Raw genomic sequence first — 21,974 nt, forward strand, 5'->3', positions numbered from 1 at the left:
TCAGAAACTCAGGGGCCATTCTACCTGTCCTATTGCGTTGCTGTCAGTTGGTATCAACTCGGTAATAGTAACTTTGTTCTTTTTGATTTTGTATTTGGTTAATCTTTTTAGCCTGCCCCATCTCTCCCCTGTCGAGCAACTTGTGGATTTGAACCACTGAAGTTTGTTTAACAGTCACGTGCTTCACCACAGGGCCAGTAGGGATCCTTTCCCCAAACATAAGATGATTTTAAGGAGCGGCTGGTTCAGTGGCTGTTGACCATAAGGCGAGCAATTCTAATGAGCAAAAAGACCTGAGGATCTGGTCTCAAAGATTTACAGCTCAAGAAACTCTTTGGGACATTTCTACTCTGCCCTATTCCTCTAGGGCAGTGGTTGTCAACCTGTGGGTCGTGACCCCTTTGGGGGGTCAAACGACCCTTTCACAGAGGTCACCTGATTCATATCAGTCACAAGATTACAGTTATGAGGTAGCAACGAAAATAATGTTTATGCTTGGGGGGGGGGGAGTCACCCACACCATGAGGAGCTCTAGTCAAGGGCGGCGGCATTAGGAAGGTTGAGAGCCTCTGCTCTCAGGGCCTCTCTGTTATCATTCCAACGGGACTCACCAGCATCAAACAACAGCAGGGTCAATTCATTCGTGGTGAATTACACACCAGTGCTAAAATAGCCACTTCTTTTGTTCTTAGCCTTGTAAGTGCATCAAGGAGTATGTCTCGTCTGTGCCCCAGTTACCATGCCTCTAAAACATGGTCCTCTCCCTCTTTAATGAAAGAAGAACAAACTTCAGGCTCGTCGCCTTTGGTAGACCGAAGCTGCTAGTTGACTTTTGGGGGAGAGAGAATTTGTTAAATACCTTTCTAAATTATTCAACCGGAAAATACTTTGTATAAGATTGATTAAAAACAAAAGGATAATAGCAATGATTTAAGTTACCCCCCCCACATACACACACTTTTTATATTTGAGTTCCCTGCTCTACATAAAGGTTGAGTTTTGACATGCATGCAGCCACATAACCAACTCCCCCCGCCTCACTTACCAAGATACTGCTCGCTTCCGTCCCACTCCATTTTTAAATGTTCTCTTTTCTAATCAACCCACTTTCTCCCCCAATCCTTGGCAACTCGCAGTCTAGTCTCGGTGTCTCTGATTCTGGTGTTTGGGGAGTGTCATGTCCTAGGTTCAGACTGGATGCAGATATTGAGTGTGGTTTCTTTCACCAAGAGTCCTCCATTTGAGATTGAGCTACATCATTATATAAGTTCTGTATGTGGTTCCTTATGTGAGGCTGAATTATATTCCATTGTGTGGGAATATCACAATTCACTGATTCATGATGCATAGGAACATCACCTGTATTCAAGGGATAACTCGTGGACCTATTGTGCTTAGTGAATGACTGCGATGTTAAAGGGAAGAGAATTCGTGTGCCCAGCCTAGGCACTATCAGCAGCTAAGTTGAGGCATATCCACTCTTAAGGTCTTACCCAAACCCCCATGTGTGCATTTGACTGAAATAGAACATGTCCTTTGCTTCTTAACTCAGAACACACCTTGGGGGATTCTAGGCAAACCCAGTGGTCTCAGGACAACCTGCTCACTTTCTTCTCAGCGTGCTCACTTCGTCTCTTCCCTCCTCATCGACCTGCCCTCTTCTCTGCCCTTCCTCCTCCCCAAACTTTCTCCTTCTCCCTGCCCCCATGGTTCACATATTTCGCCGGCGCTCACATAACTGAATTAATTAGAGCTATTTCTCAAGGAGTTGGTTTCCCATAAAATTCACTTTACAGTTGGCATGACAGAAGAGCTGGCATATTAATCAAAAGCTACAATTTGTTCTTTGTATCTGAGTCAGGCTGGGTTTGGGCTTAGTGCTTATCTCTTGTCCGCTTGCACCATTCTGTCCTCCACAGCGCAGGAGCCTGGATTCTTTGATTGAGTGAGGTGATGGAAGGAGTGCTGATAGATTGGGTGTGGGGACTTTCAACGGGAACAGACCCTATCTCCTTAGTTAGTGTTACAGAGTCCCTAGGATATAAAGTGTCTGTATGAAAACCAATAAAGGTTTTTCCTTCTTCTTTGACGGATGGTATCTATACCATTTAATAGAATAAAATGATAAAAATCTTTGTCCTTTCTTAAGTAACATGTTAGCTGCTGTTTTATGCATTGATTCATTTTGTAGTTTTTTTAATATGTGCACTTTATAGATATTTCTGTCTCCCCATATACTTTAAATTTCTAAGCATCAAGCTTTAATATACGTGTTTAATATATGTGTGTTTCTGTGTGTGTGCGTGTGTGCATACACATCACAAGTTGGTAGCTTTCCCCGTTTCATCAGTTTGCTACAGAATACAAAGGCTACTAAAGGATGTGAGCTCACATCTTAAAAGCTCATCAGAAATATTCCAAGCTAAAGGGGTTTGGGATTTTTCCTCCTCTCTCAGCAACATTTCCGATATGGAGGTTCTCCTCGGCTGCCCCGGAGAGTGCCGTTGAATTAGAAATGCCACCGAAAGAAGGGAAGCGCTGTTTGGCTTTCGAGGGGGACTCTACAGGGATGTCAGATTTACAGCCCTGGAGCTGTCGCTCTGCCTCCATCCACATGACAGACATCACTAATAATCACAGCACACACTTTCCTGACAAATGCAGCCTCAGACTTCTTGTCAAGTCAGCACTCTGGGAAGCCACGACTAATCCATCAGGGTTTGTCCAAGAGACGACATCTGGTTGGCATTCTGAAACAAGATGGTCTCCAACCTCGACACCCATTGCCACGGAGTCGCTTGCCACTCAGAGGGACCCTGTAGGACTGGATAAAGCCTTTGTGTGGGGAATAGAGAACCTTCCCAAAGCTGAGAAGGGTTGTTGGTTTCTTTTGAACTTTTTATCATGATCTTGGTGAAAATTTACAGAGCAAACTGGTTTTCCATTCCGGAGTGGATATGCATTTAGTTTGGTGACATGAGTGAAAATCTCCACGATGTAATGGCACTCTTCCGACTTCTTCCCTCAGCTACCCATTCCCTTTCGCCCTTCTTTCTTGTCCTTTCCAGCCTTCTGAGCTTTGTCTCTGGGCAAATACTGCCTGTCTGGCCTGGTATGTTTGGTGGTTCTAAAAAGCAGTACTTCTGGTATGATTGTCTGCCTTATAGATCTTTCCTTTGTTTGGCTGAAAGCTGAGCAATAAGGTAACTTCTTTCCCAGTGAGGTAGTTAGTTGGTGGTGCCAACCTGGCCAATAAACACATGTGGGGGTTAATTGAAGAGTGGAGGAATAAATGGTTCAGTGAGCCTCACCTTTCGAGTTCTCAGATCTCTTGCTTTGTGAAGGTCAGACCAGGGTGAAGGTGCCTTAGCCAGTTCCCTGCTTCAGCTAGCAAGGCTCACTTCCTGCAAGACATCCCTAAGGAGAAGCCACATGGACCTACCCCGATGCAGCCCTGGGTGCTGGAGCAGCCGTGTGGAGACACCTGTCAGCGCTGAGATGCTTACATATTCACTGATTCGGCTTTCCTCCTGCAGTCAGCATCATTGTGTCTTTTGTGAGATGGAGGAGGACTTTGTGGATTGGTGTTGGACATATGGGTTAATGTTGGACTTGTGGGCTTGGGCAACACTGGGTTGGGATGTTTTATTGATGTGCACTTACCTTTTACATAAAACTCTCTGTTATTCATGAGTTTCTGCAGATTTGTTTCTCTAAAGTACCCAGACTAACACACCCAGACTTGAAGGTGGGCCGAAGGGCCATCTTCTCTCGGGGATTCCACCAGTGTGTGTCAGACTACCAGGAAGCCTCGTCTTTGTGAAAGCTGTAAACCTTTATGGAAGCAACTGCAACATCTTTCTCCCACGGTGCGCCTTTTAGGTTTGAACCACCAACATTTGCAGTTAGCAGCGGAGCACATAAGCCCTGCACTGCAGGGGCGTCGGTCCGATCCGGAGAGGTCATGAACTGTACTCCTTTCATACCTGAGATGATCTATGAAGGTGAGGGAAGGCGGGGTGGGTGGTGGTGGCAGTTTCAAGTGGAGCGGTTTCCAGATCGCTGTGTTTTATGCCCTTAGAAGGCAACTTCGTGTTTTATTCATGTTTTCCCATCTTGCCCCAATCTGTTAGGCAAACCTTTTCTCATCATGAACACTATATAAATGTTTGTTAAATGGTGCGTGAAGGAATGAATGAAACAGGATGTCTTTGGCCAGCTCTTCTCTGAGACTTTGCGATTCAGTGCTTCTTTCAATAGACAGGCACAGCCCTTTATTGCCATGATTGAATTTCATCCACGCTAATTCAAGCCATTCCTCCAGATTGGCGAGACTGCTTTGTGTTTTCGCTGGCAGGGCACTGGCAAAGCCCAGCAAGTTGGCATCCCTGCTTGGACTTTGAGCCCTTCCTCACTACTTTATCATGTGAGTCACGCAGAAGCCTACTGAGGTCATGCTCAGGGACAAAAGCAAAACCTCTGTGCCACTGAGTCGATTCCGACTCATAGCAACCCGGTCCTGAGGAGGACCCAATGCATCCTGCCCCAGCTTCACTCTTGGGGGTTCCTTTTTTTTCCTTCTTGAATTGTGATGGGGACTCTTCATGATAGAGTTAGGAATTCTGACACTGGTTCAAGATTGAGCACTGGAGAGAAATGCGTATTTGACACTTAATATCTGCAGCATTTCTTACATATTTGAAGGGCTGTGTAAATGTTAAGTTCCTTGATGGAGAAGAGCCAGTTCTGATAGCTCTTTGTAGTTTGATGGCCTTTGGCTTGGGAGATACTCCGTAAAACATTTATGTTTCTCATGGTAGTTTCATGAACATAAGCGGAAGCCCCTGGTGCCTTTAACTGATGGGATGAAACCATCTTTTAAAAAGAAAAGGTTGGCTTGTCTTCCTCCACCCAGCGATGGCTAGCGTTATCATTGTCATTATTAGACTTGGCTTTGTCTAATAATGACAATAACACTAGCCATCCATGGAGTGTAAAGCATTATAAGGCAGGCATACTGCAAGATGTTTCACATCTCTTGTCACCAAACCAAAACACCATCTCAAGAATAACTCAGAAGAACTCCGTTTTGCCAATGAAATCAATGGCACTAGGAGAGGTTACCTAACTTGGCCCAAAGTCAGCACTGACATGCAGGTACAGGTTCCATTCTGAAGGCTTTTCCCCTAAAGATGTCAGCTGAGTCAGGGTGGATGTCACTTCTTCGGGGATGCCTTCCCTGAGACACCACCTCTGTGCCTGCTCGGACCCAGCTGTTCTTCCTCAGGGTTTCTAAGACAGTGTGTGGCGCTGTCGGTAGCTGTCAAAGCAGCACAGCAGAATGAAAGCCTGTCCGGTCCGGCACCATTGGCATGATCACTGGCAGGTCAGAACACGGAGATCTATAGGTTTTCATGGCTATCAGCACTGCTTTCACAGAAATGCCACACGTGGATGCTTTAACACACGGGTATTTGTTTCAGGAGTCTAGAAGGCTGAATTCCAAACACCAGCTCTAGAGGAAGCCTTCCTCTTTCTGTGCAGAAAAAACTCCTGATTTCCTTTCAACATCTATGGGTCCAGCATCGATCAGTTTTTCTGAGTCTAGGAGTTTCTCAGCACAGAGACCCTATGTGTGGTCCAAAGGATGTGCTCCACTTCCAGATCTTCTTTCTTGGTGGTGATCAGATCTCCTTCTCACTGATTGCTTTCACCTCCTCCTCCTCCTCCTCCTCCTCCTCCTCCTCCTTCTTCTCTCTTGTAAGATAAAATGGTGCAGGCCGCACATAGGGAAAACCTTATTACAATGGTAAGACAGTTACCCCCTTGTAGCCAAACACATCGGATCATATCCCGGAGGACAATGACATTGTTATATAACTGCCAAACTTCTAAGGATAAGGGCCCACCTGAATTGACACTTATTTTTAGCAATCCCCGTGCAATCCACAACGGCCAGTTTTCATAAGTAGATTGCCAGGTCTTTCTTCCTAGTTCATTTTAACTGGAAGCTCCGCTGAAACCTGTTTGCCAATGCACGGCCTTTGCGGACAAGCAGGTGCTCCGGCCGAGAGTCACCTTGGGATTCTTTCACATGGAAGGCAAAAAGGCAATGGTTGAATCACTAGGATTCTTACAACCGTTTGTACTTTCTTATGATGATTATTTTTTTATTCAAACAATTTGCTGTTTACTCGACGGCTGCTTCCACCAGACTGTAAGGTTCTTGAGGGTAGGACTTTGACATTGTCACTTTTGTTTGGCTGCTGAATGAATGAACACATCTTTCCCTAGAGATCTCTGATGCTTCACCTTGCTACCTGGGTGTCCCATGTAATGTACAGCTAGGCCTTTGTGAAGCGACTGCAGTGTAGAATGCATCATATTTAGGGATGAAAGATTCAGGTAAAGATACTCCAGTTCAAAATGTGGAATGGCAGAAGTTGCCTATCTTCTGCCTCCTGCTTACATCTGTCATTGCATTATTAAACTGTTTCTTTATTTTTCACTTCGGTTTTTGTATTAACTGTACTTGTATGAATAATTAATACATGCAAATTCCCATGTGTTTATTTATCCTGCTTGAGATGCCTTGTGCTTCTTGAATCTGAGGATTCATGTGTTTTATAAATGCTAGAACATTTTCAGCTGTTATATCTTCAATTATTGCCTCTGTTTAGATCCTTTTTTTCATATTAGACATATGTTTTGGCCTTCTCATTTCTATTCTTCATGTATCTGAACCTATTTGACGATCTCTTTTTTACTCTGGTTGTGTAATACCTGAGTCCCCTGCTTCACTCACCAGTGGAGATTTGATGTTAGTGTTACTTCACTTTCTGTAAAACGTACGGACGAAAGTAGCCATCGTGTCCTATGACGCGTTAGGGTTCCCTCCCAGCGTCAGTATTTTTAGTTATTCTAAGCAATCACGTTTCACGATCTTCCTTCAGCATATCGTTCTCTGACCTCTAATTTTTGAGACTCTGATCTGACTGGTGATTGACAGTTTCCTGTGTGTGCTGTAATTTTTGTACCGGGAGCTCATACTTTGTAGGGCCTTCTGTGATGGGGGATATAGAAGGGGCTCTCCAGAACCATTTTTCATTTGCTTTCCCAAGGCTTATCATGAACAGAGCCAATTTTTATATTAAATTTTCAGTCCGAGCAACATGATTTTGTCTCTTGTAAAAATTTGTACTCCAAACCTAAAAGCGGCCAAGGATTTCAAATTCTCCATTGAAACATTTCCCTCCCAACCCTCAGAGCCAGCTATTTTCATGTGGGTGGGTTGTCTATTTTCCTAATCTGCTCAGGTGGCCAAGTCAGCAGTTCGAAACCACCAGGTGCTCTGAGGGAGAAAGATAAGATTTTCCATCTGAGAAAACCACGGGGACAGTTCTACTTTGTCCTGTAAAGTCACTGTGCGTCAGAATCGACTCCGTGTTAGTGAACTTGGGGTTTGGCTTGTTTGTTCAGGGTGAAGTCTTCAATGCCTCTCCCTGGCCAGAGTTAGGAGTCTCATGCCAACTCCCTGCCCCTCCTTGTCCAGAGACATTGTCTTCTCTCCTGCATGAGCACAGACACCCCATGTCCTAGGGCACCCAAACAACCCTTTTCCCCTGCTACCAAGCACGTAGAGTCACAGCACAGGTTCACATTCTTACGCTCTTGTTTGCAATCACCCCAGGATTTCTAGCACCTGAGTATTTTCCTTTGCGTTTTGTAAGCCAGCGAGGCATACAAAAGAAGTGCTGCTTGGGACGGGGAATGTGCGGATGTGCTTTATACAATTGATGTATGTATATGTATGGATTGTGATAAGAGTTGTATGAGCCCCTAATAAAATGTTTAAAAAAAAAAAAAGAAGTGCTGCTATATTTTATCCAGTACATCCAGGTGTTGGAATTTTCCAGCTGTCACCATCTGCCAACTAGCCAAAACCAGGAGCTTATCACACAAACTCACGGTAACATACTCCAATAGCACACAATGATTGTTAATGACACGCTCACTTCCTTCCCACCTGAGATCAGCCCGGTCCTGGATCCACCTTGCCAGGGAGAAGAATCTTCACCAAGACCTTAAGTTCTTAGACACAGTTCTAAAAGCATTTTGTACAAACATATCTTTATCCATATGTGTCTGATACATGCAGATTTTCTGATGAAAGTGGGGATATATGGGAGGGCTTCAAAAAGTTCACGGAAAATCCCTTTATCTTCTAACTCAGTTTTCTCACAAGCTTTTGGAAGCCCCCTCATATTGACCCACTGCACTGCAAATAGCAATAGATCTTGGGGTTCAATACATCTGTGTGCATGTAGTCTGCTTCTTCTTTCTTGAGATTGTATCATATTCCATTGTAGACCTGTGTCATCCGTTTTTCTACCAGGTCCCCTCTTATTATTGGATAATTATGTTTTTTGATTACTTTGATAGGATAAATGATCATACAGCGAAACATTTTTATACATGCCCCATCAAATATTATGTCTACTTCTGGCTCATCTTTCCCCGCTCATCCCACTGTGGTTTCTTTGTGAGAGACTATTTCCTCTTTCCTGGGAGCCCTGAGACCTGGCCCTTATTTATAATATTGGTTTTATGAGTGGATGTACACCTGCCAAGAAATCAAACCAACCACCAGGCGCAGTCCCACACCTAACCCTAGGCATGTTACACGTGATGTGATATAACATCACAACCCTGTGATCTGGTAGTTTCCTGATTGTGTTTTCTACATATGGTAAGCGAGAAAGCAGGTATATTTCATTAGGAGGTAAAGGCCATATTTGAGCAGCCTCATCTTAAACCCATGCTTGATTTCTTTACTACATCTTTAAAAAATTATTATGAATTGGGAGTTAATACATGTGATATCATTCCACAGTTCAATCATGTCAAGCAGAATTGTATAATTGCTATCACAATCAGTTTCCAAACATTCCTTTTCTTCCTGGACTCCTTCACATTATCTCCCTTTCCCGTCCCACCCCCACCCCATGCCCAGAACCCAACCCCCCCCAAAATCTTTATTCTAGTTACTGTCCGTATAGGTTCATCAATCCTGGGTTTCATATATGGAAACACAGAAAAACCTATAACACAACTTCATGAGGGTGACCTCCAATGACTAACACCTCTGAGATATACTCTAATATGAACAAACAAAAACAAAACCATCTCAGGTTCAGCATGCATCAGCTGACAAAGTTTTAACTGTTCAAGCCAGATATATGCCTTAGATCTTCTATACGCACCTCTCTCTGATGCAGTCTATTTAGTGACCGCTTTCCTCCCATCCCTCCATTGTAGACAGAGGGAGTTCACTGGAGGTCTATTTCCTATGTAGTTCCCACAAATGAATCATTCCTCTTGATGCGATTGAACTGTGGTATGATATATGTGTATTGACTCCCAATTAATAGCAAATTTAAAAAACAAAACATAGATCCAGCAGTGGGGTTTGGGCTTGCACCAAATCCTAGGTCCAACTTAAGAACAACTAGTTCTTATACCATGGCCTACTCGCCGTCAGGAAGGGAACACAGAAGATACGGGTGCTATAGCAAAATGTGGTGAAGAAAATAGATGGTACCCAGCTATCAGATAAAATAGCGTCCAGGGTCTTAAAGGCTTCTCTCCAAACAAGTAGCCATCTAGTTGAGATGTTAACTAAGTCCACATGGAAGACACACACCACCATCAGTCACGGAAGGATTGTAAATCATCTCATCTGAAGTCGAAGGAGGGATTCATATCAGAGCTTCAATTGTGAGAATCTGCTTTTGCAGAAGGCTGTGCTCGGCTACATCTTCTTAATGAGCATTGATCATAGGGTCACAGCCAATAGGGTGTATGTCACTATGTATTCATTCAGTCAATCAATCAATGAGGAAATGTTCACAGTATGCCAGCCATTGTTATCTGTGAGAGCAGATGCCAGCCAGCCTGCCTGCCTGCCTGCCTGCCTGCCTGAGCTTACAGTGTAGCGGGAGAAACCAGTCACACCGCAAACAAAATCCAGTAGGATGCGTCTCTAGAATGGGCACTGCCAGGGGACTTAGGGGCAAGTGTAGAGCCTGCAGGTCCTTCCCAAGGGTAGGGGTCCTGGAAGCAACTGGGTGAGCTTTGAAGGATGAAAGGAAGTGGGGCGCTGGAGGGGAGGGGAGGGGAGGGTTGACGGTAAAGAGCTCAGCATGCCCCCTCCCGCCCCCTGTGCAGTGCACAGCATAACAGCCACCGCCAGCTCTCAGCACTGCTGGCTGCTCATACCGCCAGAGAGCCTGGACCCTGCTGCTTCAGAAAGGGGTCCGCCCCCCCCCCACCTCCCCCATCATCAACTGCCTCAGCCCTTTCTAATTTTAAAGCAGTAGCTCCCTCGAATGAAATCTCAATTTGGGAACAGGTTTAGGATTGGCCTGTGGCTGGTAATGTTCACCAATAAGCAGAGCAGGAGGGGAGAGGAGGGGAGGCGTCTCTTTAAGCAGCTGGGAGGCAGCTCCAGAGGTGGGAGTTTCTCACTCCCGGACCTGAGCGGTTTTCCTGGGGCTGGAGCTGCGTGCCTGCAGAGCAGCGGCTGTCCCCTGGGAATGTTACCCGCTTGGCGGATGGCCCCTGAAGGGCCCCCTCGGGCTCCGGGCAGTGGGCGGCCGATGCCCCTCTGGACTCCTTAGCTGCAGCTGTACCCCCTACCTCCGCGCCTCCAGGTCCCAGTAGTCACTTCCCTAGGCGGGTTTGGGGCCCCAGTGGAGGGACTACGACTGCCGAGCTATGCAAGACTGAGCCCGGTAAGTACCAACTCTCCCGCTGACGCGCCTGAGCGCACGGAGGGGGGCGCAGGGGCGCGTTTGCTCCTGGTTTGCGCAACTCGCGACTTGGTTGGAAAAGGGAGCTTGAACCTGGAAACTAACCTGGGTGAAGGGTAGGGAGGTGGCGGTTGCGCTGCCACACAGATGTTGTGAGCGCCAGGGTACACAACGGGACCTTGGGATCATTTTGGCTTGTCCGCAAGACTTCGCACAGACCCTTTATGACCCAAGAGTAATATTCATATACAGACCGCATTCTTGTCTAAAAGGCTTCTTGGGAAACATTTGAACTTTTCTCAGTAGGATTGTTGTGAAAATCTCTGTTACATTTTCACTTATGGCTGCTGACCTACTTACTGATTTCCCTTGAAGTTGCAGCACCATTTCCCAATGTCTACAGTAAGATCTGCCTTACAAAATGTCTTTTGCTTCTCCCTAACCCATCTCTGTATTTTGAGCTTCTGGGAAAGATCGCTTATTTTCCGGGGGGAGGGGGTGCTGTTAAAATTCATTTCCTCTCTCCTTGGTGGATTTCCCTAATCAAACAACCCTGATGTGCGTGTTTATTTCCTCTGAGTGAGAGGGGGCCCACTCTCTGTGTTGGGGAGTCTGTGATTATGGAGAAGGCTTTGAGGGAGAGGTGGGCTTTGGAAGCCAGCACTCCCTGTTTTCCAATGCAGTCTCAGCTGCTGAGAGAATGATGAAGCCCCTGGGGAGACTGGAACCATACACCTTTGGGGTGTCTGGGCAGCTATGTCCTGGGTGTTGTTACAACGAAAAGAATCTGGAGTGATGGGGTGGGAGAGGGTGGGGGGGGCGGGATGACCTTTCCCCTGAGCACCCCACCCCCACCCCAATCTGTTCACCATGAGGTACCTAAGCAAGAAGTTGAGAGCCAGAGATGTGGGTCAGGGCTTGATTTTGGGGGTTTTTCCCCTCCCCAAAGATGAGGCAGCTGGAAGAAATGCCGTCCAGAATTGGAGCAAACGCGGATGCCTGCCGAGTGCCAAGCTCCATTTCCGCCCATGTGAAATGACTTTGGCTCGGAGCAGCCTTGTTCTGTGGGCTGGCCTCGCCGGGCCGTTGTTTAGGTGGTGTGAATCATTTGTATACTTTGGGCTCCTTGCTTTCTGCAAACAGATGTTCTTATTTGTGCAACTTGCCCAGCAATCGGCGATGGACATGGCCCTGTGTATACAGACGGAACCAAATACCACCTGGGGAGGATGGGGCCCTTCCTCTTCAAGCCGCCCATTGGCAAGCCTTCCCAGCCTTTGGGCAAGTCAGATAAAGGTGTCCAGTGAGCTGAGCAGGACAAATTTATACTCCTCTTACTATAAAACATCTGCTGTGGGGCCAAAACGTGGGGGAGGGAGGCTTAGAAAACCGATGCTGTGTTCGCAGCCCCTGGCTCCCCTGCTCTCCCTGGATTTCAGAGAACCTGCCAGGAGAGGCTGTTGAGTGGATGGAAGTTTCAAGAAATGCAGAACAGAAAGCCGTACAAGCCCTCCTTAAGCGCCTTTTATTTCTGTTTGGAGAAAAGGAACACTTGGTTAGAATAGCAAACCGTGGCTGCTTTTCAAAAGAAGAAAACGGTTCTTGTTCCGAAGGCAGATTCGTTTTAAGAGTGTGAATCATTTGGTTTGGCTTTTTTTTTTTTTTTTTTTTGCGGTGGAGGCTTGGAGATGATTAAACGTCCTGTCTGCAGGAAATTACCAGGAGATTTGAGTATTCTCCCGAATCAGCCTCAGATGGTACACAGCTTTGGGTGTAATACAAGAAAGCTCTGTTACTAAGCAGTCCTTCTGCAGCGATACCCTCACGCTCTCCTGGCTGCTTTAGCGCCTCCATCAACCAGCCTTGGCGTTTTCTCCTGTTTATTTCTGGGGGGTGCCTCAGTTACATTGAAGTGACCGAAACAAGTCTCAGGCATCCTTCCTGAGCTTTTGGAGACAGAACTTATTCTTGAGACCGTTTTATCAGGCCTACTTCCCCACGGGGCTTCTCCCATTTTCTTCTGCAGGAAAAGCTCTTGGCTCCTTTCCCCAAGATTTCCTTTAAGCCAGGATTGTTACGCAGAGGGACTGGGCTGGCTGGAGGAGCGAGAGAGGTGGCAGGTTTGAGTGGTGCGCACCGAGCTGGTGGTGGTGGTGGTGTGGATGGTCTTTATAGCGCTGTTGGCAGAGGCGGCCAAGGAGCAGGGCTGGGCTGCTTCCAGGCAGAGAATCCGTGAGGAGCTGAGGGGCTCACGTGCCATTGGGGGTAGTTTGGCTTCCAGAGATCTGTGGTTTTAATCATCCAAGAAAGCAAATCTCTGTCCGTCTCCTGTAAGGCACCTCAGTCACATTAAGGACTTCCGAACCGGGAGCTTTGAGTGAATATCAAGTTGATGTCAGGTTGAGGAGTGGGACGGGGAATCATGTCTTGCCTGCCCCAGCGCGGAGTGGTCATGCTCGGGGGATCGCATGAAACTTCCCAGAAATTGCACAGTGAGTTTAAATACCACGTTCCCAGAAACTTCCCTTGATATTTATTTTCCCTTCATTTTCTCAAGATGGAAATGGCAAGGAGCGCTTTTCCAGGATACTTAGCATTTGATTCCCATGCCGGATTTTGCCCCCCTCCTCTTGGAGAAGTGGGGGGGGGCACTCTTGTTTCAATACCCTGCCCCTCGCCTGGGTGCCAAGCGGAGAAAGACTGCTTTTTGCAAAGACTGTCTCTGGACATCTTCCAGAAGAATGGACGGTGTAGGGGCGGAGGAAGGAACACACTCAGGTGCTGAGCGCGGGGATGGAGGGGCGTATGGAGGGACTGAATGCCTGGGAAAACTCATGCCTGATTTCCCTGCAGGTTTACCCCACAGGCCTTTGTGCTTTGCTTTACGTTTGTTTGGCTTCTAACAGCCCACCTTGAGTATAGAAACCCCTGCAGCCAGCTCGAAGGTCCGCCTCATATGAAGCCCCTTTCCAGGCAAGGTGCCAATCCGCAAAGCGTGCACGTGTGACAGTGCCTGTCAAGTCTGTGACTCTTTGCGCCTGCTACCTCTTATTAAAACTAAACAGATAAATGAAGAGAATACTTGATTCCCTGAGAACATCTTGCAAAAGGCTACTTTGTATTCACCGGGCTGTTCAATTATTCCCGATCTCCTACCCGACCGCCACAATGGAATCTGGGTTCTGAAGACTGTTGAGTTGGACTGAGCTAAATCTTCCCTTCGAGCCCTGTGCTGTCTAGGCTGGAGAACACGTCTCCTCTCTGGGTATTGGAGATAATAACCCAGAATGATGCCTGGAACTTGTTGAGCTTTCGCGAAGCAGGGGCCAAACATCTTCTCGTTTGTTCTCCGACTTGTGTTGTGTTTAGGAATACCCTTGGGGGGAGGGAGGGGGAGGAAAGCCGGTGTCCAGGAGTTCAGGAAGGAAGAGAATGTTCCGAAAACTGATTGTGGTTGGAATTATGCCATTCTGCTTGATGTGATTGAACTATGGACCAATACGATATCTGTATTAGTTGCCAATAAATGGTTTGGGCGGGGGGGGGGGAGAGCAAAGAAAACCCTTCAGAGAGCCTGTTTCAGAGGGTCTGTGGTAGGACCTGGGAATCCATATTTTAAGATGGATCTCAGGTGCAACCTTGGACTCTCGAGACATCCGTTGATTTTTGTCATCTTGGAAGGAGACCTGGTGGTGTCGTGGTTAAGAGTTGGGCTGTGATCTGAACGGTGGGCAGTTCGAAAGCACCAGCACCTCCGCAAGATGAAGTCTAGGCTTTCTACGCTTGTAAGCAGTTACGTGTACGGAATCTGCAGGGGGTCGCTGTGAGTCAGCATCGACTCGATAGCAGTGAGTTTGGGTTGGGCTTTTCTTTATTTATCTTCGTGAAATCATCACAACTTAATGGGGTCCGTGCTATCCTTGTCCCCAGTTTATGGGTGAGGGCGACCTGAGCCTGTGACCGTCCAAGACCAGAGCCCGTGCTCCCCAGCAGGGCGCTCTCAGTGGTTGGAGGATCTTCTCTTTAGAAGCGAGTCCCCTCTCTCCCTCATCTCATGGCAGGTCCCTCACCAAAGATGTTGGCATCCAGCAGGAAACCATTTTCTCCGAACAGTAACACATGTCTCTGTGGTCTGGGTGAAAGTTTACAGAGCATATCAGCTCCCCATTCAGTCATTTAGGCACATTTTGTTCTGTGACCTCAGTTGCCATCCCCTCAATGTGACAGCACTCTGCCTGCTTCCGCCCTGGCTTCCCCTTGGCCATTTGCTCATCTTCCCGGCCTCCTTGCCATTTCCCAGCTTTGCTGTGCCTCAGATGCAGCCCTGCTGGGCTCAGGTGGTTGTTTGCTCTCAGGAGCACATTCCTCAAGGATGGGACTGTTTGCCTGAAAGGCCTGCCTATTGTTTGGCTGAAAGGGGTGATCCATTCCAGCTTTGAAGGGTCAGACTGGGACATCTGCATTTTAAGGCACATCCATCTCAGGTAGAACCTTTGGCTCCACCTTGATTTTTACTCATTTACTCATATGAGGAACACAGTCTCGAGAGCTCCATCCATCTCTATTAGAGCAGTACATCAGATCTTGATGATTTTTAATTTTGTCCCTACATTTTTCTCGCACTGTGTCCAGGGCCTTCTTTTGTGAGCCCAGTCAGTGGTTGGGAGATGTAGCTGGGCACCTTCTCGTTTACTCTAGGACCCCTTTTCTGCAGTCTATCATGGTGGGATTTAGGGGAGGCTGAATGGAGGTAGAGGTGCTAATACTAACAATAGCTGATTTGCCTTGATTTCTCTGAAAATAAGAGAAACCCAAGAATTCACAGAATAACATGGGAACAGTGAGCCACAATCAAGAGCAAGGAGGGTGTAGGAGGCCTGGCAGGACTTGTTCAAGGGCAGTGTAACTGAGAAGAATTACTGAAACCCAAATGAAGGCTGAACATGATAGTGGGACAGGAGGAAAGTAAAAGGAAATAGAGGAAAGAACTAGGAGGCAAAGGCATTTATAGAGGTCTAAATACGGACATGTACATATGTAGATATATTTATATATGACAATGGGGAAATAGATCTATGTGCATATATTTATAGGTTTAGTATTAAGGTAGCAAATGGACATTGGGCCTCTACTCAAGTACTCCTTCAATGCAAGAACACATTGTTCTATTAAACATGCATTCCATGATGCTCACCTTCCTGACATGATCGCTGAAGACAAAGCAGGTGCATAAGCAAATGTGGTGATGGTACCTGGCTATCAAAGCTGATGGTGCCTGGCTATCAAAAGATATAGCATCTGGGGTCTTAAATGCCTGAAGATAAACAAGTGGCCATCTAGCTGAGAAGCAACAAAGCCCACATGGACGAAGCACACAAGCTTGTGTGATCATGAGGTATCGATGGGGTCAGGTAATAGGCATCAAAGAACAAAAAAATCATATCATTGTGAATGAGGGGGACTGTGGAGTAGGGACCCAAAGCCCATCTGTAGGCAACTGGTCATCCCCTTACAGAAGGTTGTGGAGAGGAGACAAGCCAGTTAGAGTGTAGTATAGCACTGATGAAACATACAACTTTCCTCTAGTTCTTTAATGCTTCCTTCCTCCTGCCCCCCCACTATCGTGATCCCAATTCTACCTTACAAATCTGGCTAGACCGTAGGATTTACACTAGTACAGATAAGAGTTGGAAACACAAGAGAATCTGGGACAGATAACCCCTCAGGGCCAATAATGAGAGTAGCAACACCAGGAGGGTGGAGGGAAGGTGGGGTAGAAAGGGGGAACCGATCACAATGATCTATATATAACCCCATCCCTGGGGACGGACAACAGAAAAATGGGTGAGGGGAGACATCGGACAGTGTAAGACATGAAAAAATGTTTTGAGAATGATGATGGCAACAAATATACAAATGAGCTGGACACGATGGATGGATGGATGGATGGATGGATGGATGGATGGATGGATGGATGGATTGTGTTATATCAGCCCTCAATAAATTGATGTTTTTAAAGATTAATTTATTCATGAGGTCCTTATCATCCAACCCCCAAGTTCCTGAGGGGGATGATACAAAGATTGACATGCTCAGTTCCTAAATGAAAGGCTGGGTGTTTGAGTCCACCCAAAGGTGCCTTGGCCATGGACTTGCCCAAACCCAGTCTTGGAAACCCTGTGGAGCGCAGGTCCACCCTCACGCACACGGGGTCACCAGGAGTTGGAAGCGACTCGGCCCGGCCACTAGTTTTGGTTTTGTTTGTTCTTCATCCTCTCCACCTCAACCTTGTTTTGGGAGTGTTGTCACAACTCTGTTCTTTTTGATGGGGCCTTCCTCAATTTCTTGTGCCATCTCTTTTTTTTTTTTTTTTAAGTCTACACACATCCACAGGATCTTCCCGTAAGACCCTCTGCAATTCGCAGACACAAGAAGCCTTTTCCTTAGGTCCTTGATCTGAGCCCACCCACAGCTCCTCCTTTTCGTCCACCCCCTGTATTTGCGCTCCCTTGGAGCCCCCTCCGGGTAAGCACATGCAAAGGGAACATTGGAAAAGGGCAAACAGCAGCCTCCCTTGCGTGCCTGGCCTGATTTCCCTCTCTCCCGGGCACCAGGACGAGTGCTGATTTTTCTTGCTTTAATTGCTGCAGGATTGTGACACAGGACAACCCACTTAACCTCATGAGCTTTGCCTTCATTATCTGTGAACTGGAATGCTCGTATCAACCGTTTCTCCTTGGGGTACAAGTACCATCATGTCTGTGACAGCGCTTTGGACTTGGCTCAAACACATTTTCACGACCTGGTCCTGCTGCTTTCTACAAGTGGTTTTCTTTCTGTGTTCTAGGGAACACCTGTTTGGTAAATTTTGCTAAAATAAAAAATGGAAGACGAAAACAAAATGAGGTTCCTCCTCTGTTTGGGAAATGATATGTTGTATCTCCCTCTTGAGGATTCTCTCACACACTAGCATAGTCAAGGCTTGGAGGATCCTGGTGGTCTTTGCATGTTCCATGCTGAAGAGCCCCGAGACCTTCTTTTCAGGCTCACCTGTTCGTGTCCTGCAGTATACACCTGGAGGGAGGCTGGTAGACATCAAAGGTTGGCGCCTAGATAGCTGTTTCTCAATGTCCTTCTCTGCAAGATAGAAACAATAATAGCTCTGTCCTACAGAGTTTTGTGGTTGTTAGTGGCTATGGAGATGGCCCCCGTGCATGGCGATCCCACGCATCGTGGAATAAAATGCTTCCTCATCCTGCACCGTCCCCGTGGTCCATTAAGGGTTGGACCATTGTAATCTGTTGGGTTTTCATTGACTGACTTTCAGAAGTAGATACCCTCCTTGCTAGTCTATCTTAGTCTGGTTTTTGTGCTGAAACCTGTTCAGCTCCTAGCAACACACAAGCCTCCACTGACAGATAGGCGGTGCTGCACATGGGGTGTATTGGACCAGAACTGAACCGAGGAAGTGAGAATGCTGCTAGAGAACCAGCAATGTGGACCTTAGATAAACTTCGAGCAGGAGAGCCTATTCCCAGGGCGCCTGCCTGCCAGAAAGAGTTGAGTGGACCGTCCTCTCCTTCGTGCAGTTTCCTTCCTCGAAGCTCCTTGTCATCCCCTGGTCTTCTTTCTACCCTGGTCTCGTCTGCTGCTCTGTCGTCTCTGCCACTGTGTCCAAGGTTGTCCTGACCCCGGACTTTTTCTCCTCTTCTCTCGCTCTCTCTTCATCTGTTTGCTTCCTTGCTAATTCAGTACATTGCTTTAAATGTTGTTCATAATTCCCAAAGTTACATATTCTGACCGGACCTCTCTGTGAGTTCTAGATGAAGGAAGGGAGAAAGGCAGGCAGGCAGGGAGGCAAACATGAGGAGGCTTCAAAAAGTTTATGGAAAAACAGAATTGAAGGATAATGAAATTTTTCACGAACTTTTTAAAGCCCACATGTATGTATGTGTATGTATATTTCAATATACTTGTTAAATAGATTTCTTAAACTAAATGTAGAAAAGCATAATTCAAGGTTTAGTACTCTTCCCAAGTCATTACCATGTCAGCAAATTGTACCTCTGGTCACCAGTTGCTTGGTCTTAACGATGTTTGGAATCTTCTTTCCCACAAACTCCCATATCCAATTCCAATGGCAGTAAGTGCTTTCAGCTCTCAGTTCTACCTGAAAAAGTGAATCTCAATTTGAGAAAGGGACAGGGGAGGATGGACTGGAAAAGGACACAGGTAGCTTGCACGGTGACGAACATGTGTTGAATCGTGATGGGGGTGGGCCAACATGCTATAAGGTCTGTCCTTTCACTGCATGTCACTTGTAATGGTGACTGGGGGCCAGTGAGTCACTTTAAACTCAATGCACCCCATGTAACAGAGGAGAATTTGCTACATAAAGCTTCCTAAGCTGTCATCTTTACAGACATCAACCACCGGCCCTTTCGACCACAGAGGTGGTAGGTGGGTTTGAACCGCCATCCGTTCAGTTAGCAGAACAAATGCTTCACCTTTATATGGAAATGACATATCAGTAAAGAAATATGAAAGAAACGATATCTTCCAAGCAGGCCCCTGGTTCACCTCCTTTAATCTAAGATACCATCATTTCTCTCAGCCTCCTTGATTGCTTCATAAACTGGTTCACAAAAAGCGAGTTTTTCCTCGGCTTAATCCGACGATAGCACACCTCTGTTGCACATTGTCCCCCAGCTTCCCGTTGCAGTGCGAACACAATCCCAACGCGTTCCTGGGACCCTCTCCCCCTGCCGCTCTGCAAAGGGAGCCTCTTCCCCTTGACCACGAGAAAGTCCTCTGCAGTCACACTTGGCCTCTCTGTGCCCAAGTGCCCACCTGCATCCTGGGCCTTTGTACTTGCTAATCTTTCTTCTTGGGATGCTCTTGCCATAGAGCTTGGTTTGGCTTATACCCACCCATCCCTGATTCAAAAAACTCACTGCCTGCGCGTCGTTGTGGGCTCATTGACCCTGCAGCACAGGGTGGAACTGCCCCTGTGAGTTTCTGAGACCTTCGACCTTCAACTCTTTATGGGCATAGAAAGGCCTGACTGCCTCCCAGGGAGCAGCTCGTGGTTTTGAACTGCTGACTTTGCAGTTAGCAGCCCAAGGAGTAGCAGCGTACTCTCAGGGCTCCTTACTCATCACTGAGCTGTTTGTTACGTGCCATTCATCCTAAAGGATTTCCTGCCCAGCCTTGATTCCGTCTATTGCCTCACCACGGTTTTTCCTGCCATGTTTCCTTATTAACGTTTCTCTAAAGCACTCAATAAGATTGGATATGTCTTCTTTCCTTCCTTCCTTCCTTCCTTCCTTCCTTCCTTCCTTCCTTCCTTCCTTCCTTCCTTCTTTCTTTCTTTCTTTCTTTCTTTCTTTCTTTCTTTCTTTCTTTCTTTCTTTCTTTCTTAAATAAAGGCCTGCCCCCTCTTGGTTCCTTTGAAGGCACGTCCTGCGTCAAAGAGCACAGTGCTCGTCCCCTCCTGGTGACACCCCCCCCCCCACTATGTATTTTGATGGACGTATCATTGCCTGGCCCGGTGTCTGATGCAGCATCTGCAAGAAAATTGTCAGCTAATTAAAAATGATTAAATTCTTTTGACCACTCATTCTCTTCCTTTCCTGATCTCCTCCTTGTCTCCTGGGGCCAGGGGAGGCTAATACGCTGTTCAACCCCACTGATCCCTCTCCCTTAGCATGCGGACCCTCAGCTGCTTTGCTGGAAAAACAAAGTCCTGGTGCCCCCGGTGCCCCAGGTCTGTGAGCCCTTGGAGGAGGGCAGAGGGTGATTTTGCAGGAGGAGCAAGGCATTAGTGTTTCATCACCTTTTAAACATTGCACCCGCAGCTAATGGTTCTCTCTGAAGGCTGCGTGTTTCTAAACTCTGATCAGATGCAGCTGCTCTGGGACTTGGGCTACAAAGGGTTTTTAAGATCAACTACAACTCCCATGAGTGGTTTTGGAGCTCAAAGGGCAGTAAACATGTTTGGCTTTTAATCCGTTAGAGACAAATTCTGCCCAGAGAACAAAGGTAGAGCCTGGGATATAAGACCTCCAACTTCCTCCCACCTCTGCTCCCAAAGGCCAGGACCTATGACTTCATACTACTTCTGGGAACCTTCATTTGTTTTTAGTTTTATTAGAACTAGGATTGTCTTTTGTAAGAAATAAAACACAGGAGCCCCAGTTATGCTGGAATTGCATATAAACAAATAGTTTATGGGAGATACTTCAAATAGAAAAGCATGTATCTGAAATTCAAATTAAACTGGAAATTCGCTGCTTTGATGGGACTGTCTTCACACCCAGTCATTTATGTGTCGCTGTGGCTGCTTCAGAGATCAGTGCAAAACGCAGTATTTATTACCTGGCTCCTTGCAGAACAAGTTTACTGGCCACTGCTCTGCAATGACACGTTCTAGAATGCTTCTTGCAGTATATAAACACAAGCACCAAGTTTTATATGTTCTAGAATCAGGGGGAAAAGGTCAGCAGATAGGGATGGGGAAATGAAGGATGACTGCATCTCTGAAAATGCACAAGCCATATTCCATTTATTTGGACTTTTCATAGACTTATTAGGACAGGAATAGTACAGAGTTTTAATTTACCTGGAGTTCTGGCAGAAAAAAATTAGGACACACTTTCTGAGCTTAGTGGGATAGTGTTGTGATTGATTAGCAATGTCTGTCCTGGGAAAAATTAGAGAAGGTTAGCTTTCGAAGGGCCTGTGGATGTCATCCAGCCCAACTCTTGACAGAAAAATTATTATACCCTGCTTAGAGGCCTTTAGAAAAACAATCATGAGCTTGGCAAAACGATCCACTCCCTACACCTTTATGCTCTTATGGGTCTTATGAGTGGGTCTCTCAGGATGGCATGCTGCCACATTTCCTAAGAATGTGGAGTTCTTTAGGTGACAACTCTGAAGCCTATTCAGTTTTGAAAATTCCTCATTCACATATCCACTTCTAAAAGACACATATTGCACAATAATCATTTGAGAAAGCCAGAAACAAAGAAACGTGTTTCAGACACATGTACCCCAAGAACTGGAGGGTGTCCAACTACGATTACTGAACATTGTCATAAAAAATTCTATAGAAGAATCCTGATCAAAAGGGGGGAAATGTAAACAGAATTTCAAATTCTA

General features: G+C 46.5%; 1 protein-coding gene across 2 annotated transcripts in view; it reads left to right on the forward strand.

Annotated features, from left to right (window-relative positions):
* The window catches only part of PRICKLE2 (prickle planar cell polarity protein 2), a 417,431-nt gene that overhangs the window by 234,888 nt on the left and 160,569 nt on the right, over positions 1-21,974 (forward strand). Inside the window, exon 1 of one of the 2 annotated variants that reach the window (XM_075549938.1) lies at positions 10,505-10,793. The exons of the other annotated variant lie outside the window; for it this stretch is intronic. The gene's annotated coding sequence lies outside the window, so the exon portion shown is untranslated. Of the gene's footprint in view, positions 1-10,504; positions 10,794-21,974 lie in introns of those variants that run through there. 2 annotated transcript variants of the gene reach the window in all.

The sequence above is a fragment of the Tenrec ecaudatus genome, chromosome 5 (genome assembly GCF_050624435.1).
Source record: "Tenrec ecaudatus isolate mTenEca1 chromosome 5, mTenEca1.hap1, whole genome shotgun sequence".
NCBI classification, from domain to species: Eukaryota; Metazoa; Chordata; class Mammalia; order Afrosoricida; family Tenrecidae; genus Tenrec; species Tenrec ecaudatus.